This window comes from Drosophila virilis, chromosome 2 (genome assembly GCF_030788295.1).
Source record: "Drosophila virilis strain 15010-1051.87 chromosome 2, Dvir_AGI_RSII-ME, whole genome shotgun sequence".
In the NCBI taxonomy this organism is placed as follows: domain Eukaryota; kingdom Metazoa; phylum Arthropoda; class Insecta; order Diptera; family Drosophilidae; genus Drosophila; species Drosophila virilis.
Genome location: NC_091544.1, coordinates 20871908 through 20892500, shown reverse-complemented (window position 1 = coordinate 20892500; position 20593 = coordinate 20871908). Strand labels below are relative to the sequence as shown.

The 20593-nt window shown below is 35.9% G+C and overlaps 1 protein-coding gene across 6 annotated transcripts in view; it reads right to left on the bottom strand.

The window, feature by feature from the left end:
• Nucleotides 1-11602, bottom strand: part of cic (Putative transcription factor capicua) — a 55092-nt gene extending 43490 nt beyond the window's left edge. For 4 of the 6 annotated variants that reach the window (XM_032437692.2, XM_032437705.2, XM_032437707.2 and 1 more), the window contains exon 1: nucleotides 10327-11602. The gene's annotated coding sequence lies outside the window, so the exon portion shown is untranslated. The remainder of the gene's footprint in view (nucleotides 1-10326) is intronic. The other 2 variants (XM_032437696.2, XM_070207633.1) reach the window with 2 other exon arrangements.
• Between the last annotated feature and the right edge of the window lie 8991 nt (nucleotides 11603-20593).

Below are 20593 nucleotides of genomic sequence, written 5' to 3'. Positions count from 1 at the left end.
CCGAACTGTTTATTTTTGTTAAGTTAAAAATATAAACACATGAACTGCACGAACTCTTTTAGAAAACGTTCAACGAGCGAAATTTATTATTGTGAGCTTGTGGCGCAATTATTTAATAACTAATTATATGTTATATAAATACACAAAACGGTGGTTATTCGAAATTGTTCAATATGCGAGCGAACACGACGAAATGCATGCAATTCGCTGTTTGTGCTCAAAGTTGAAAAACTACTGATACAATACATTTTATGACCCAAGCGCCTTTCATTCATTGCGCTCCAAGGCAGATAAAACTTATACTCAAGCTTTTCGATGTGTGTGTGTGTGTGTGTGTGTGTGTGTGTGTGTGTGCGTTTGAGTGAATGATGTGCTCTTTATTAAGAATGAATTCATCGCATGTGTGTGCACATTGCCACATAGCCACATAGATTTGTTTGCACTTCTCCACACAGATACAAAGATACATATTCGTACAGTTAAAGAAGCATTCGACATATGCCATATGCAGTTGCCATGTGCCTCTGGAATTATATTTATCGTATAACAAATCAGACAGACATACTGACACACACTTGGCACTAGCAGAGCAATAACAAGAGTACTTTAGTCGGGAGTGTCGGATTTGAAGATAACCTGAATCCAGCTTTAAGCGGCTGTTGCAAACATTTTAGCTGTCTTTTATGCTTACACACATACAGACATACATACAACACAATACCTATAGATCTTTTGATCTTTATGAAACCTCCAGGGCATGAATGTGGCCAACAAATTAGTGTGTATACCAAAGCCCAAATTAATAGCTGCGTTTTTTCCATTTCGCCATTTCCATAGGGAAAATTAATGATCTATATATACTAAACGATATTCGAATTGTATAATGCGAATGGTATAAGAGAGTACATATTTTACAATTTCAAATCGATGCGTCCAAATCCTGATCGGAGTTGTTTCCTTATGCCCTTTTTGGGACATTTATAACGGGTTCAGGCTATACAAATGCCAAAAGTAATCGTATGAGAACTGGTCGAAACAGATATAATTTTGTATCTTCGAATTTGCATATACATACGTGTATATATATATGTATATTTGCAATTGCGTTTAGCTTGCCTATTTAACTAAAAGACAAAAGACACACATATGTATATAAAAGTATCTCAAGACAGACAAACTGATAGCACAACCGATCTAATAGACGGACTGACTAACTGAGTGACTGACAGAGTGCACAAAAGACAGTGTGACAGTATTAACTTGATTTTCCGTGTGTGTGAAATTGAAATCAATACAATTCGCTGTACACAAGCTTAACACGCGTCCCAATACATATACATGTGGATATGTGTGTGTTGTGTATAGACCCTATCCCTATATACATACCTTATATACCCTTCTGAAGTATTTGTGTGCCGGCTTATCATTATTAAATACAAATTTGAATTACATACGACTTATCAGCGTGTTTCAGTCGATTTCTGTTGTTGTTTTTGTTGCTACTTTTGCTTCAATATATTTCTTGATTATTTTGTTATATTTTTCGCCCGCTTTTCTCCACCTCTTCTTTTCGGTTTTATACTCATATATATTCATATAGTATAAGGTATATATATTTGAATGTTTGCGCCGCGTTTACCTCGTAAACAGTTTTGTCAGCCTTTTCCAAGGACGGAATCTTTGTAATCTAACAAACAGATCTAGTAATCTTTAAAGCATTTTAAAAGGTATAACATCCGTAGCTTCAGTTTGTTTTATAAATCTTTACTTTGATGTTCCAAAAAGGATTTATGTTATAACAAACAAGCTTTTTGACCGTCTTGAGCCAGTTTTTAAACGAATTTCCGATAGGAACGTGTTCAATACTCATAGTAAAACGAGAATAGCTAAATTTGAGTATAAACCATATTTGAGTCACAGATAAATTAATTTGACATCGATTTAGGGGCAGCAATAATAAATAAATATATAATTAATACATCTTCAGAAAAGTAGCTTTTATATTTGGGCAATTTATATACTTAGAACTAAACTACGACAGAATTTGTTGCTGATTAAATTATGCCAAGGTATTCAAACCTAAAATTTTGCAGAAATCCGGTCCTAAATGTTTAAAGTATAAGTAATGTTTAAAATTGATTTATTATTATAATTATTTCATGTGTACAAGGCTGATTCGTTGGCTCTTCGTTGGGCTAAAGCTTTCTGAAATCGGTTGAGATTCACGAATATAGTCAACAAATTTGCAATCCATTTCGGGCTTAGGTGCAAAAATGGTTTATACTTTTTATACTCTCTATACCTTTCCATGGTGAATAGTGTATAAAATGTAGCTTTCAATTTAATCATTACACAGCACAATAAGATTGTAATACCGTAATACTCAAGTGATTCGGGTGGTATTCACGAATAGCTCGGAAATCGGAGTATATATAAAATGCCGATGTTATTTTCAACAGTTTAATCTACTAACTAATCATTTTGGTTCATTATAAACGACGCCACTATATTGTTTCTTGTTTTTCATTTAACACAATATATATATATATAATATATAAATATAGAATTAAAAGGGTATTAGCTCGTTATGTTGTTATGTTCATATGTGCTAAGTAACATAGCAAAATAGATACGAAAGACAAAAATAAAAACAAACACAGCCTGGCAGAAGGAAAAATAACATATGTTTATATCTGACTGAGTTATGTTTGTGTATTAATTGAAATTCGCTGATTACTCAGTTTGGCTTCAAATGTTCCTTTGATAGCCCTTCTAAAATCTATTCAGTTCCTACTGGTTAGACCTGTTAACTATTAAGCTATTAACTATTAAGCAAGCAGATATGGAAAATACTACATTGTTATTTAGCTAAGTATCTTTAAGATGGTTGAAAAGCTATTGCCTGGGTTTTGTCTTCAACGTCCGTTGACAGTTTTCAATTTAAAGATCTATCTTAAAAGGCAAAGCCAAACAGATCTTGTTTAGAAGTGCATATAAACCTATCAAGTTTATTTCTGATACAAAAAGGTATTACCTGTTGCAGTTGTCAGGCAACAATTTTAAATTCGCAAACACTTTTAAGAATCCAGTACATAGCCAGAAAATCACAAAACAATCGATTCACAATTTAAAAGGCAACATTATTGGCTTTATTAAGAACGTGCTACTGATCAGATTGGTTTCCTGTATGTTTGTGGATTTTTATTACAGAATATTAGCCAAAGACTGGTTTTCTTTTATGTTCTCTCTTTTTTTTTTTTTTTTTATTAAGAGCACAAAATTCCATAATTTATGACATTGTGCTGGCAAACATTGAAATTTATTTTGGAGCCGGCATTTGGAACAAGTTTTGCTTTATTCCTTCTTTATTCGGATATTCTAGGAAATGTGCCGAAAACTCGAATTGAAGCTCGAAGAAGCAACCCACTGCCGCGTGATATTTCTCTCTCTTGAAGTAAGTCTCCACCGGCTTATCGCCTCGAAAAAGAAAAAAACAAGAAAAAAAAAATTGTAGGGGCTTTTGAGTGTTGTGAATAATGTTCCAATGCTAATGAGGGCGCGCGCTTACTCATCGGTGAGCAGGGCAAAGAGGGCGACGGACGAGGAGGAGGCAGGTCAGCAGCCAATAAAAGGAGAGTAAAAATAGGCATAACGCATGCCTCAAATATGTATGCGTGCGATATATGCCACAAAGGCAGCACCAGCAGCAGCAGCAGCAGCAGCATTGGAAGAGGCTTAAACTTTTGTAGATACAAACAAGTAAAATGCGCTAGATAAGAGTGCACGACCATGAGCTACCCTGTTTCCCATGCAAAAACGTAAGCATATTAGAAGAAATTCTGTTTTTTTTTTTCAGACTTGGCTATTCTTTATTCAACGAATTTGTTTACAAGTTCGGTAAATGAATAATTATTTAAATTTCTGGTTTGATGCGGATTTATATTTTTGAATCGAACCGGCTCGTTAGATATGTCATATTACATATGTTTTTTTTTTTAATATTTCTTATTTTGGCTACAGTTTATGAAAATCCCAGACGCTGATGAAACTGGTAACTACGAACAATGGCAAGCTCGAGTTTGAGTTCGGGTCTTCACCTCGAGTTCCAGTTCGCGCGCGCAGCAGCAGACAAAGAGCAGCCTTTGTGCAGACACAGACACACATGCAAGCACAATGAAATTCTAATAAGAACGTCGAGCCGATCGCATTAGAAAAGTTCGAGAAAATATCGTATGGGCACGGAGCGATTGTATGAGAACGACATAGCGGAGCGGAGCGGGCGTAACAGGCAACAGGCCTGTCCTCTCAGTTGGTGAGTGCCAACTTGTTGTTTCCTTCTTGAAAATTCCGGTTCTGTTTGTTGTTGGCTGCTGTGAGGGGCAATGAGGGGTAGTTAGAAACAGAGAATGGGCGACAGAGGCAGACGTAATTAATGATCCGAAAAACGCCGACAGCAGCGTATTGGAGATTGTTGGAGACTACGAAATGCATGTCGGGCAGTTGTTCTCTTCGAAGAGACCAAACGATATACAGGTGCGGATTAGGGTCACTCGGCATGACGAAGACTGAGGAGTAGCCATAAATTGTGCGATTGAAATACAAAAAAAGAAGAACAGAAACACAAAAGTTGCATTCAATTGGGGTTCGACTATGTCAACTGCACTTTAAATTTTAATGATTGCCCATCGCATATACATATGAATTGCCAAAACAATGTAAACAATAATACCTCATATTCAAAAATGTATTCCATCGAATTTGTAGCATCGTTTTTGGACCTGTTCCGGGTGTTACCCTGAATTTGAATTTTCTTGCGAGCTTTAAGATTTATTCTAATTTAAACACTTCTATTGCAAATTCTGTGCCGGAGTTTCCCTTTTCGCATATAAATATAAATTTATTGTGTAATTAAATGTGGCATAAAATATATTAAAAATCAATTCAAGGAATTACACTCAATTGATTAAGAAACTAAATCGTTAAATTAGTGAGACATAAGACGGGGGCAATGAATGGAATAAACTCAACTAAGCATTCACAGTGCGGTTAACTGAATCATGAATAATATTTGAATCAGGCAGAAAAACTATGGTGGTTCAAAAGAATGTTGATTCATTATTATAGGCAACAAATTAAAAGCTTGATATTTGTGCTGAAAGAATGTTGAGATCAAATCAAATGAGTTATTGCTCGAAGTTTTGTAATATTACTGATGAAATTATTGTCATAATATATTGAAATATTTACCAACAAGAAGACAATAAAGCCAGAATAATTATTTATATTTCAGTCATTATATTTTCAATTTCCAATATTGTTCATTTTTTAAAAGTTTTAATACTGTTGTCCTCATTTGATATAACATTTTGTGTGACTAATACATTATGGAATATTTGTGATTGTTGTATTTATTTTTAGTTTATTTTATTGCACATTATACTAACTAAATCTTGACAACTTATTTTAAATATTCAGTTGAACGACTTTATTGTAACTATTAGCAACTAATAAATACACACATGGGTTATTCCAGTATTTTGTTAAGCCTGAAACTGTAAAAAAAAAAAAACAACATCAAGAAACACACACACATACACAAATACACACACGTGAAGAAAAAGAAACAGATTATTTACAGGCTCCAATGGTCGAGATGTGGTCGAAGAAGTTGGTTGTAATACAACTGCTTGTATTTGTAGAATGTGGCGGCGAGTCGGAGCAAACGAACGAATGAGCAGCAACAACAACAACAACAACAAAAATAAACGTATCGACAAGTTACACGTACTACAAACACAACCACAAGAATGACAGGAGCTACAGAAAACAGCAACTAACGCAATGTGGAACCGGTTCAAACTAATACAAACAATTGTGTGTTTGTGTGTGTGTGTGTGTGTGCAACAAATCTAAACAAAATGACCAAAAGCCAACAAGAAGATGAGACAACGCAGCAACAGCAAGAGAAGAAAAGCACCAAGCAAAAGGAGTGCGAGAGGCAGCGGCAGCGTGTTTACGAGGCATGTGTGTGTGTGTGTGTGTGTGTGTGTGTAATCGCCGCCAGCGTCTCTCCACACATACATGCATACAGACACATATGTGTGTATGTATATATAAACGCTAAAGTACACAGAGAGCATGCGTTGGCAACATCATATAATCAGCTACCTTTTTTTTTCGTTTAGTTCATTTTACGCGTTTTGCTTTTCATATTCTTGAACTTCAAAAAAGAAAAAAACACAAAAACGAAAAGAAAAAAAAATCGAACAAAAAGCCAGCATAAAATAAATATAAAAAAAAATCAACAACAACAACAACGACGACGCGACTCTGTCGGCAGCCAAGCTGTCAGACAGCTACTGGTGTTAAACGTACATAGTACATACTATACTATAGTATGTAGTAGAACAGCAACAGCAACAACAACAAACACAATGGAACACAAACACACACGCACACGCACACATACATGCATACCAATGGCCACAGGCAAGCGTTCACTACGCTGCGTATACGCGACGCGTCGCTGCTTATCGACTCTTATTTTTTTTTTCGACTGCTGCCGCTTTTGCTGTAATTTTGTTGTTATTGTTGTTGCTGTTGTTGTTGTTGGTGGTGGTGGTTCCATCCGCTTTTTAATGCAGCTAATGCTCAAGAGTGCTTGGATCTTGCGCTGATTGCTGATGAGATCTGCCAGCCCATCGCCAATGGCTAGAATTCTTTTGGTGCCCTTAGCACAGGCATTACAAATGATATTCAACTGGAAGAATTCCACAAGGCAGCCGAAAGAAGTTGACACCGACGTTTTAAGTATCCTATTCCAATTAAAGTGTTGAAACGAAAGTTTTGCTTTTTTGCAGCAACATAAAAAACCAAACGATTATTGTAAAATGATGGCCCGTAATAAATAATTTTCGCAGCCTTGTTATTTTGGCATATGGCTTGAATATGTGAGTTCAGTTAACCGAGAAAGTATTATATAACATATATTGAATGTGCAACAATTATTAACGATACATATTCAGTTAACCTTTATTTAAAGTACGACGTACGTTTTTCATAAAATATCAATAGGATTATTTTGACTTTTAGCCTGATTCAGCTATGTTTAAAATATGTTACATTTACAAACTTCACATTCTGCGATTCCACTAGCAAGTGTCAGCTGTCGGTAACATATGAATGCCAAAAATTGACGAAGTAGGGCCTCCATTTGATGGATTTTTAGCGGGATTTGAGCATCTTTAAATGCTAATAATTGTGCGATTATTATAATTAAAAATTAATATTTAAATTAGGCATGTTGCAAACTTGATCATATATCAAGTAAAACCCGAACTTTCCGATAGCTGCTTAAGAATGCATCATTTAGTTGATTTACTACTGTCTGCCTTTGGCGTCGGTTCTCTTGCTTCTTCTTCGCATCAATCTCCAGCATTGATGATGATGATGATGATGATGATGATGATGTTGTTGCTGCTGCTGTTGGCCCCATGATGCCATGAGCATTTGGACACGAACATGGAGTTTTCGTATAGTCGCTACAATGAAGCTCATATACATAAGACCATTACAAATGTTATTTTTATTTTTTTATTTTGTATTTTTATTTCGGATCTTTGCAGCGACTCGTTTTTTTCATTCGTCTGTCTGAGCTTTGTCTTGTTTGGCTTTGGGTTTGGTCAATTTTAAGTTTTTTATTTGTGATGGATTGATATTGATGTTAAGCATAAATACGTGTGTTTGCGTATGCGTTGGCTCTAATGATCTCGTAATGCAAACAATAATCTATTGCCGAGGATTATGTGAGAAATATTTTGAAACAAATATATGAAAAAATGTTTGAATATATTTGTAAGTCTAAGAAGACAGCTTCAAGGTTTAGGCCAGATTAAAGATTGAAATCTTACTAACATACATTTGTTTACATTGAGATAAAAAATGCGGAAATTATCTTAAATTATGGGAAAGCTATTTTATTTATTTTTTTATGTTTTACTTAAAGCTTTTTATTTGGAAATATATCCGCAGCTCTCCTTGATTAAATCACATTAAAAACATACTTGTTTTTACTTTGTCCAATATAAGATTTACTTATTTTTTTCTCAGTGTAGTTGAGAAACTTGCCCCTAGCCATAAGAAACGCACTTGTCCTGCCATAATTGGCCCAACTACCACAAACAGAATAAAAACAACAACAACAACAACAACAAAAACAAAAAACTAGAAAAACGTGCGCCGTATAATAAAACTTATTTCTGCCACCAAATCAATTTGTAAAAGAAAAAATAGCATAAATAAAACCAATTTGTTAATCAACAATTTCCAGCCGTTGCAATACCAAACCTCATCAAGTCTAAATAAATATAAGCAAAGATCGTAAATGTGTTTCAAAGTAAATTATTTATTTATTTTACACTTTTCTAAAAAGCGTGTATATTTGTGCACTGACTATTTTATTCATTACTTCTTTTTTTACTGTAAGATATTTTGAAATACAATACAAAAATAATATTAATTTTGTGATATTTCTGAGAAACTCGATTATAATTTTGCTTGTTAGAAAAGTTGCTGGACCTTTATACCAAAAAGTTTAAGAAATCCTTACGACATTCGTAAGGAATGGACTCTTAAATTAAAGAAGATTTCCGACCACAAATATCTTTCAGTGTTAGCAAGAACAGGGTATCTGGCAGTCTTTACCTTTCGACTGTAACGTTCTTGGTTATTTATTGTGCAAAGACGACATCGGCGATTGCGCCGAGTGTCGCTGTCGGGTCTGGCAATTGTTTTAAATGTTATCGGTGTGTGCGAGTGTGTGTGCAAGTGTGTGTGTGTGTGCCAATTGTGTTTATGTGAAACAAACAGTTTTTGCGGGCTTCATTAAAATTCCTAGAAACTCGACCACTCCGAATGTTCTCTAATTACAAACAATTTCCATGCAGCAGCAGCGGAGGCGACGGCAGCAGGCGCAACTGGCAAATTGTGGCTATTGTTTTTATTTATTTTTTCATGTAGTATTTTACTTTTTTTCATTTTTGAATTGCCAAACAAAAGCATCGCCCACACACACACACACACACACACACACACACATAGATACAATCACATAGATATGTACATACACAGAAGAGTCAATAAAAATAATTAGTTCCCGAGTGAGAATAAAAACTCAAATAATAAATGTCAATTAAGCACGAGTTGCGGTCTTGTCGTATATGCCGTTACTGGCGCATATATGCACCGTTCATCGATTACAACTCAGTGTCATTGTTGTTGTTGCTAAGTGCGTTCAGTAATTTGCTGGTAATTATCACTCACGCACAATCAAAAGTAAATTAGAAACGGGAGAGGGAGAGAGAGAGAGAGAGAAGAAGAGAGGGCGATACACAGTTGCTGCAGCGAGTGAGTGCTAATTATACAGGCACTTGCATACACTTGCACACGTGTTCGTGAAATGAGTGAGCCAGCACTTGTAGAGAGCGAGCGAGTGAGTTGCACCGTGGTGCGTAGGCTGGTGGACAATGTTGATCGCACATTGGCAGGAAATTCATTTGCATTGGCCTCTAATTGCATTTGTGTGCATTGTTGTGTAATTGTCAGCTCAATGAAAAATTTAGATATATCTATTTACATATGTTTGTATAATTAAAAATGTAGAATCAATAATTCAAAGCATTCCGTTGAACATACATATGTACGTATGTAGATTTCGATGTAAATAATCTGTACATTGTTCAACTTAATTTTTAAGAATTGTATTTAATTTTATTGTCAAGCTGAAAAGCTTCTGTGACTTTTGTTTTGCGCTCAATATTATGCGAAAATTGTAAAGCGAAAAAATAATAATGGGAGACACAACAACAAGAGAACAAAAATTAGTATTGTTGGTATAATTTGTATGTCAATATAGTAGTGAGTAGCAACAACAATAGACATGTTAGAATAGCAAACGATTTCTCTCTGGCCTGACCAGCTACAACACAAAGCAGATGCACTATGGTCACTCTATTTTAGCCAGCATGAGTGAACAGGCGAGCGCGAGAGAGTGCGAGAGTTTCACAATTTACGCCTGCTTATTCCTGTCTGTATGTGTGTCGCAACGCAGAAATGAATGAAGCGAGCGCCAAAGCCGCAGTCGTTGCCGCTGCTTAACGTAAGAGCAAGTGCTCGTGTGTTGTGTTTGTGTGTAAGAATATTTTCGCGTGTTGAAAAACAAAGTTATGAAATTTTCCAATTGGCAATATATACAACACCAGCCACGACAAGGGCAAAGAGAGCAAACTAGCCCGAGCGAGAGAATTGTGTGTGAGAATTTGCGCTTACCGTTTTGCTTATTGACGTAGGCGTCCGTTTGCTGCTGCTTCTGCTGACTGCGTATACTTTGGTAAGTCTGTATGTGTGTTTGTGTGTGATTCTTTTCTTTTTTTTTTTTTTTTTGTCACTCGTGTTATTTTATTTTGCCAGGGGCTGGTTGCGTTGTGGTTTTTGTTATGCAAAATGGCATAGAAATTTTATTTCACAACTCGCAACACTAACACATTATAAATTATTAAATTCTGCTTCGGTTGCTGCTGCAAGTATAATACGAACACAATGCACAGTGTGTAAAATCGATGAGTGTGTGTTTGTTTGTATTTTATAATATTTGTATTTTATTTTACTCGTTCGACTCTGCCGCGCTGCTCGCGTAAACGGCAAAACAAAACGACTGCGACTGCGACTGGCACAGCGACGGCCACTTTACCGTGAAAAATTTTCATTCATTGAGGAAAATTAAAACGAGCGGCGATAGAGAGAGCGAGCAAGCGAGCGAGCGAGGCACGACGACGACGACGACGGCATGCAGCTTGGCTGTGTGCGTGTGTGTTTGCGCTCTTTAACAGTGTTGCCAACTCAGCAGCGTCCAACGAAATGCTCCCAAAACGAGGCACAAGCATTTAACATGCAATTTGTATAAAAATTAAATGTTAATCGCCTGCACACACATTTCCTTTTTACTTTTCGTTTGCTGATTGCCGAGCAGCGTCACCGCCCCCGCAACAACGCTCACAGAGCGAATGAGAGTCTCAGCTCTGGTCACACAACAGACGGCGCGTCGACGTTGGCAGCGGCACGTGTGTGTGAGGTGTTTTGTAGTGTGTGTGTGTGTTTTTGACGTTTGCCTAAATTTCTTTGCTCTCTCACTCTCTTACACGCGCATTTCGTTTTTGCTGCTCAATTCGATTTTCCTACTGTTGTTGTTATTATTTAAATTCCTTATTAATTCAATATTCAGAAGTTACCCACTGCATTAGATTACTCGTAGTTGGCGCTTATTGCTCACTAAAAGCGTTCTTTCACACATACTCATACAGGCACCAATGCAAATTACATTTCTTGTTGCTACATTTTTTATTTGATTCGTCGATTTTTCGATTTTTGTTTTATTTTTGTCGACTCGCACGTTGAATTTGTTGCTTATATGCACTGCAACTGCATATGTTGTTATTTATGTATATACATATGTATTTTGAGTTGCCAAGTGTTAGCACATATTCAAATTGTTGCTAACTTCACATACAAAAGTATGTTCACACCACGGATGTCTCTAGCAAACTAACTCGCAGTGGCAACTCTAAGCCAACATCTTGTGAAATCCTCAGACGGAACTGAAAATACCAAAAACGCGTCGAAATATACTAAGCGCGTATTTTTTAAGGTAGCCCTGAAAATATTTTCAAGTATTAATATAAGTGCTGCTTCACGTAAAATATTAAAAACTTTTAAATTTCAAATATTTAAATAATATATTATTTTTAAAATTATGCCAAGTCCAATTTTACAAATTTCCTTCTTTAAACTCTGTCTGAAATATGTCTTAGCACATATGGCAACGCTGTCAGTGCAAACAAAAACGGCGGTTTATTCTAAATAATAATATTAAGCCTATTTTTACTGCTCCTTGGAAAAAAATTACATATAGAATTATAATTAAACACACGATTTCGCATATAAACTATTTTTCCATTTATTAGTAATATAGGGATTATAACAATAAGCTCACTTGCCTTGCCGGGACCACGACGAAAAAGTGTGACCGTTGGGCGAAAGCTTGAGGTTATCAAACTTTCAACGGACAACAAGTTTAAATTATGTTTTCAATATTGTCAATGAAGATAATTACTTAGGCCTTAAAAAAAAAGTATAGCAATATATATGATATACAGGCAAGAATATGTACTCATTATTTGTGTCTTATGCTCTTTTAGGTTTTACAAGCTTTAAGAGCTTTTGGTAAATAAAATATTGTTAATTTAAGAAAATTCCCAGTTATGTTTGCAGTTAATTTTCTCTGTCAACACTGACGGCTGGTGATCAACGCACTGTAGTTACCTTTAGTGAAGAAGGTGCACATTAAGACGGGGCTTAGAATCATCATACCCTTGTAGAGGGTATTATTATATTTTTCTCATAAAATGTGGAACGCATAGAAGGGTATATCTCCGAAAAGTGTATATATTGTAGATCACCATCCACAGCCGAGTTGATATAGCCATGTCCGTCTGTCCTTCTGTATGTTTCTATGCGAAGTAGTCTCTCAGTTTTAAAGCTATCGCCTCGATACTTTGCATAGGCCAGTCTTTCATTTGCAGGCAGTACATAATTCATAGCCGACTGAGAAGTAAGTAATCGGTAAATCTCCTAGTTTTATGAGCTGGAGTCACAAAACTTGACATGTAGCTTCCAGAATAGTATACATATATCTAGCATCTTTCATTTTATATACATATATCGCAACCTTCCCGCTACCATCACATAGCTCTAGATCAAGGACAAACTCCAATTTGTGATGCCCACCAATTTGAGGCACAATTAAAATTCGATTGTCATTTTGAGAATATACAAATATTCTATCGATGTACAAAATTTCATGAAGATCGTTTAAAAAACACAGAAATCATTGAAGAAAATGTAAGAGGTTCTAGTCGGGAGCTCCCGACTAGGCCATACTCTGAACCCTCTTCTTCCAACATCAAATGCAGATAAATATTCTATTTTAGAAGCTATATGTCAAGTTTGGTGACACTAGCTCTTATTATTTACCAAAATTGCCCAAAAAACAGGATATCGATATCGATATCGCTTGGAAACGGAAAAACTTATCGATTATCGGAAACAAACTCGATCTGCGCAGGCACTAGGAGCACCTACATACCCATTTTTAATGAGTTCAGGGTATAAAAGTGCTTTGGCTGGTAGCAAGCATTTCTGCATACATTCAATCTATTAACATCATTGCAATTGCGATTGTATTGTTTTGTGTGCTGCTAATTTACTCCGTTTTTATCAATAAAATTACATGAATGCTTAAGCATTTTGTGTTGGAAGAAGACGGTTCAGTGTATCCCCTAGCCGTTACCTCCCAACTAGAGTCACCCTACTGAGGCAAGGGAATGCTCGAAAAAGCTTAACACAGGCAAGTTAGTGTGCTTATACACTGCGCGTCATCAGATTTGCATTTGGGGGCGCTAACCTGATGACGCACAGTAAGTGCAAGATTTTTCGCCGAAAATAAAATAAGGTAGCAAAAAATATATTGAGCTGTGATTGGAAAAACAAAAAATTGAGGAAGTTCCATGCAATAGGAAAAAGGTATTTGCAAAAAGAAACGAGTGTAAGGGGGGAGGGGCTAATCTGATGATGCGCAGCGTATTCATAACATTTTGATCTTCTGGCTGAGCGATTCGGGCTCTCTATTCAATCTCGCAATTCCCAAATAACCGCACACATGCTACACATAATAAAAATATCGGCACTCACAAAATGGAAATGCAAAGGTATTCATCACATTTGCGCCAAAGTTTAGAAATATTAAACCGCTTATGCGAGCCACGCAGCTGCTGTCTGCGCATTTATTTCGACCTGGTGCAAACAGCTACGGCATAAATTACGCATACGTCATGTGAGCCGTGTGAGAATAAACAACTTTACACCTTCGTTGTGTTGTTGTCCCTGTTGCTGCTGTCGCATCTATTACTGCTTGTTGTTGTTGTTGTTGTTGTTTTTGTTGTTGTTATTGTCAACTTTTGACTTTTATTAGGGGGCAAAGGCAGAAGGAAAAAATGTGTGCCTATTAGAACTTGGACGTAAAGTTTAATGAGTCACAACGAGTAAATTGCTCGCAAGGAATTGTTGCAAAGTAAAAAAAGTTTAATTTATCAACGTTGACAAATTCGATTAGGCAATTCTCTCTCTTTAACTGTAGACCCTATAATTCTCTTATTTTACAACAGGCCCTAGAGGGGAAACCCGATTTTCCAAATATTGTGAGGCGGCAATTATTCAAGAAATCTACAATCTGAAAGATTTCGATTGGAAAATCCTCTATGTATAGAAAAATGTTTGTCTTATTTGATTTATGTGGTGAAGGAGCACAATGAGGCGGGACTTTGGAAAATTCCATCAGCAAGTTTTGGTTTGAAACTTTATTGCTTAGTTCCGATTGGTTTTAGAAGCATGTTCAATTCATTGGAGGAATGTTTCACGCTTTTCCGAAAATCCAGCCCTCCTTGGCATAAAAAGGTGTCAGCAATTTGGTGGGTGAATTTTCCGGTTCAAATACATTTCGATAGAGTTATTATGAAAATTCATTTGAGACGTGTTTAACCATTTTTACGAAATCCAAGCTTCATTGCTGCAAAATGCAGACGAAGATTCCTTGGGTGAAGTTTTAAGCTTTTCATTTTCCCATATAAGAAGTTGTACACGTATTCAAATGCTTCAGTATTTTTCGAAACTCCATCCGCAAGTGTATAAATTCAAATAGTATAAAAATGGGTCAGAAAACATTTGCATCCAGTTCCTTTGTTTACCATTGGATCGGCTTCAAACTAGTTTTTAGATATATTTGTTCAAATTTATTTGCTGGAAAATGCGAGTCAAAGGTTAAAAGTTTATTTATACCGCTTCAAGATTCTCATCAAAAGATAATAAAAACGGGCGGAAACTGTTGATTCCAACTAATTTTTCTATATTCAATTAATTTTGAGCATATTTTCTGTTAAGATAGGGCGAAAATTTAAAAAGCATTTTTTATGAATTTTGGCACAACTCGCTAAGTAACATATATATGTTGATGAATTTTATAAGCATTTAACTTTTTTAAGTTCTTAAAATTGTATATAAGGAAATTCAAATTTTTCAAAATTCCAAAAGCAAGCTCAAATTCGATTCTTCCTTCTCTTTTGATCGATATATCGTTATTATCTATATATTCTCCATAGCAGACCTGGATATGATAAATATTATACTCGAATGTTTATTTTAAATGCTTACAAATTCGACTCCTTTTGGTTTACATATCCTAAATGTAATTGAAAATAATAGTTTAATAATTGAAAATAATTGCTTAATATTAGACCTTAATAGACCTTGAACCACTGCGCAAATAAAGTCAAAATAATCAAATGAAAAACTATGAGATTATTTTTAATTTCTGTTCCCCTCCACATTTCCGCACTTCTATTTAACGAAAATTTTACGTGAGATAACAAAGTTGAGCTCGTTAATGCTGGCAAAATACAAAAAGGGTAAGCGCAAACATAAAAAGCACGCAAATGTGAATTGATGGTTTGGTGTGTGTGTGTGTGTGTGTGTGTGTGTGTGTGTGTGTGGGGGGGGGGGGGGGGTGGTATTTAAAATAATAATCATAATTTGCTACACCTGTCATCAAGTTTTTATGTGCCTCGTTTACAACGGCAACGATAATGTTTTTGGATAATTCTCCATGAAAAGTAATATGTAAAATTTTCAACAATAAACCATTCAGTATAAAAAAAAAGCCAGCAAATGTCAGCTTGTGTTCGCCTTGGCCCAACACATTTTTCGCATTTAGTTTTGGCATGAAAAGCGCATGTGGAAAAACAAACGAGGCAAGCCCCAAGGAAAAGTTTGGACTTGGGGTCGAGAAATTTGTGGGATATTACTTTAAAACAAGCAAAAATAGAAAGGATAATAATAAAACGCATTAAATGAAAGAGGAACTGAGAGAGAGAGAGAGCACAGCAATGCAAATCTAATAGTTTTACTTGGATTCACGAATTTCTCATAGAGGGGCGAGAGGAGAGGGTGAAACGCTTATAATCAAAGCATGTATGCACTTAAATTCATGAGAGTAGCTAAGGTTATATTTAGAAACTTCCTAATTATTTTATATATGTTAAGTGCAGCACTTCCAAAAAAAGATCAGATCAAAAAGGACATAAACTTTTTAAACGTTCAGGCCTTAAAGAACTTTCTCTATCCACGGAAAGCCAAAATTTCCGTTGGCATAAATAGCTTCGAAATATTATCTATAATTTTACCGTGCCAGAATATCCCCACATATAGTGTGGAATGCCAATGTGAAAATGGATCCTACTAAGCCATGCACGTATATAAACAGCAGCTCTACCTTTGTTAGTAAATCTGCTAGCGAAAACTAAAAGCGAACTTTAGTTAAGATCTGCTCAAATCGAATATATTAATGGTGTACCGTGGACCAACCCGACGGGAGGAAGGATTGACGGGTTGAAATTTGCATTGTAGCGCTGACTGGGAATTAATTCTAGTATATATATCTTTTGGTTATACAAGTTAAGCAACATAAGGCTAACCTGGGTATGTTTATTATTAACTGATGTTTTTTTTTTTAACACTGATCTTTGCAAGGAACGATAGAGATTATTATAATTAAGCATAAATGTATCAGTGATAAAATGAAATTCCCCTTGATGTAAAACTCATATAATTTACATACGAGGATTGCCATGGCTTTGTATTGAGCAGAGCCATTTATAGGGAAGGAAAATTAAGTGTGTAGCCTCAGTTACCCCGACCATGATTGGTATGAGTATGCTCAGATGGACGAACAGACAGACGGACTTGGCTAGATCGACTCGGCTATGGAGCCGCTTCCTTCTGCCGATTACATACATTTGCACAAGTACATTATATTCTTTTTATCCATTCTTAATAGGGTACAGGGCATAAAAATGCTTGCAACTATATTTGTTTTAATGTTGATGACAACTCATTTTAGTTGCGGTGTATATATTCCAAGTGTATTTAATTTTAAATTAATTATGCCTGCAGGCATAATTGCATATGTGCCATGTGTGTGCATATGTGTGCACATGCGTGTGTGTGTGTGTGCGCTCTTGCATCGACACAATTTAAATATGTAATGAAATTTGTGCATAAAACTTTGGCTTTTGCGAAAGTTAAACTTTGCGAAACACAAAAAACAGCAACTAAAACAAGTTAGCATGTGAAAGTCGAGAGTGCGCCACCAGCTGATATCCTGTGCTTATGATGCTTATGCACATGGCGGTGGTTTTTGTGACCTCGTTGTTCTTGAAGAATTTTCAAAAAAATTAAATAATGCTGATCATTTCAAATTGTGCCTTTAGCTTTCTATTCTGGAGGATAAGCAAGGCTGCAATTTGATTGTTATCGATTTTAGGAAACGCGTAGAAGCTATCGATGAATGCAATTGCATAATATTCCAAATACAAATATATATAATATGAGTTCTATAGGGCTTACGATGCATTTTTCTACCATAATAACCCTTCGATGTTTATTTATATTTCTTAGCAATTTGCAAAACAGTTAAAATTGTATTATGAAATATTAAATTAGAGGTCGATAATGCTTAAGCTGCTGTAAATGTATCTCCCTGGCGATACTCTTCATTTTTTACTTATTTTTAATGTATGAAAACATTGCTTTAGCATCTTAATACAGCTGTGCCTTAAGGGCATTACGACGTTTTTATTGCTCGTTTTTAAATTCGCTTTCTTCTGCAATTCTTTCCTGCCAGTATATTGGGGTGCCAGTATATCTGGTGTCGTGGAACGCCCGTCATGGGAACCTAAAAATCTCTTGACAGGGCCCGGTTACGGATGGGCAAAGGTACCTCAGTACTTTGTCAGAGAACCTTGGTTTGCAAGACATTTTCTTTTCTATAATGGAAGGCATAGCGCCAAACTGGGGCAAGTTGCATTTTGTACAGTAGAATCTTGTTGGGCAGAGAAAGTTGGCTGTCAAAGTATTTGAATTTTTAATGAGCATTTCAAATTATTTAGCGATTTATCTCGATCAATGTAGTTTGTGTGTTATCTTGACGCAAAGTAAAGGATTTTGCTGTAATAACAACTTTAGTTTGGTGTTCCAAAGAATGGATAGAACTTCTCGAGACTCTGGAAAAGACTGTATAAATATTTTCTGCACCTGTCCGTTTGCATTATTTCTACAATTGGACAATTTGATTGTATACTAATGCGTTTGTTCTGCATGGTTAATGGGTATCAAAGAGTGCTTCCATTAAAATGTTCGCTGTGCTTTTATTTTTGTGGGCCGTGTCGCCTGCATCGGCAGACTTAACAGAAAAGACAACAACAACAGCTGCATGAACAACGCCAGCGAGTTGCAACAGAATATCCAGAGGGCATTTTAAAGTGTTTTATACATATAATTTTTGTTATTTGTTGGCAATTTAATTGGAATAGTTTTGACCAAGCAACAACATGCTGCAAGAGCCGCTCGAATGTGGCCCAACGGATGCAGCGGGTTGTGCCACAAAGGAGGGGGGGGGGGGGGGGGGGGGGGGGGTGGTTATAGACTATAAAAGCTATAGGTCTTCAAGTGCCGAGCTCGATAATAATTTCAATGACTTTGGCAACCTTGAAATGGCTCCCCTCTATATTTGTCACCCTTTTGTGCAAAAACATTCGCTTGAAGGCAAAGGCCAGACTCATGCTGGGCTCAGGCATCCTCGACGCGTCCATAAAAATCAGCCATTAAAATTGCAAAGGAACTGAAAAAAAAAACAAGTATAATTTCTCTAGTCGGCAGTGTTCAACTAGGAGTTGCCCTACATTGCATTCTTGATCAACTTCGGTTCGATCCTTTGAATATGTTCAGGATTTGGATATGCGAGTGCTTTTCAATTTGAAAGCAAGATGTGCAGAGTGTTTTGTATCTTCAAGTTATGCTTTAAAAACATATTTTTAAATAGATTTTTAACGATTTCATGGACATAGAGTGAGCATTTGTGGACGTCCACAATGGAAGCGTAAGGAGAACATATGCAGAGGAAGATATGACTAAATATGACTCGGCCCCCTTTTGCCTGTAACATACACTTCCACAAAACTATTATACCCATTTTTGGGGCGTTCAGGGTATTAACATCAAAAAAGGAATAAGCGAAAACATTTAAAATACAATCAGCCCTTTGAAGGCGGAACAGAGGGCGGCGTTTTATGGTCTTTTAGCATTTAATGGATGTTAGTCGTGCTTGTCCACGGCTCCTCCTCTTTGTCGACTGCGATGTGCCAATGAAGAAATCGCAAGGCAAAATATTACAGCAAATAAATGACGTCAAGGCATTAAAAGAAAGGTTTAATCTTATTATTTCTAATTTAAGGCAATAATTTATGAACTTGTTTTTTCAACTAGAATACAAAAATAAGTATTTTACTGTCATCGTAGAAACTAAGCTAAGATTCATGATTTTAAATGTACTTTTCAAATGTGCAAATGTATGTAACTGGCAGTAGAGAGCATCTCCGAACCCATAATGTATATATATTCCTGATCAGCATCAATAGCCGAGTCGATCTAGCCATGCTCAACCGATTGTGTGAACGTAAGGATCTTAGAACTTGGTGCCCGCGCAGTTCAAGAGTGTTTCAGATAAGCTCGATTTCTAAATCCTGTTTTTTGAGCAATTCTCTACTCGAACAGGTTACATATATATCAAATAGCTTTCATTTTATAATTTTTGTTTTTTTATCTAAACAATTTTTTTAAGTTTTGCTAATGCGTTTGAAGCGCGGTCTGCATTTGTTGTGGGTAGAAAAGGGTCCATGGTATCGCCTGGTCGAAAACTCCCGACTATATTACTTATTCTACTTCTATTTATGTTTGTGGCCGAAATCAGGTTCAACATTCGGGTTATAACTGCTTCATATTACTTCCTGTCGAATATCAAGAAATCGACTATTCGTGGAATGTTTCCTCGCCGTAAAGCAATTTTTATTAAAGATCGTCAGAAAAGAAGCTTTTCGCTTGTTCAAACTGTTAAGCTTTCTTATAAACTGGCAACATTGTATTGACAATATACTCACTCTGTAATTGAGTAGTTGATCGTTTTTGCACCCAAGCTTCAGTTTCTATAAAACATTTAATCAAAACTTGCATCAAAAGAGCGACGTTAACTTTGCGTAGATTTTTGGAAGCTGTAATTACTTACTAATAAGTGCATTTATTTATTTTTTTAAACACAAAACGTGAATTGTATAAAATTAAATTACTTCCTGTCTATATTCCTTTTTTTTTAATATCACCTTATAAGTTGGGTAAACTAAGGAGTTGAGAAGTTAGGGTTTTCCCGTTCTTTAAATAATCTAAATCAGGAATTTTCTCAGAGGTAATGGGAAAACGATTTGATCAGCCAGTTTTAAAAATATATAATTAAATGTGAGCACACCATATATTGTTCATTCAGAGGTCTTTCGAACTGAGTCACTGCTTAAAGTTGAAGAATTGAGCGGAATCAAAGTAA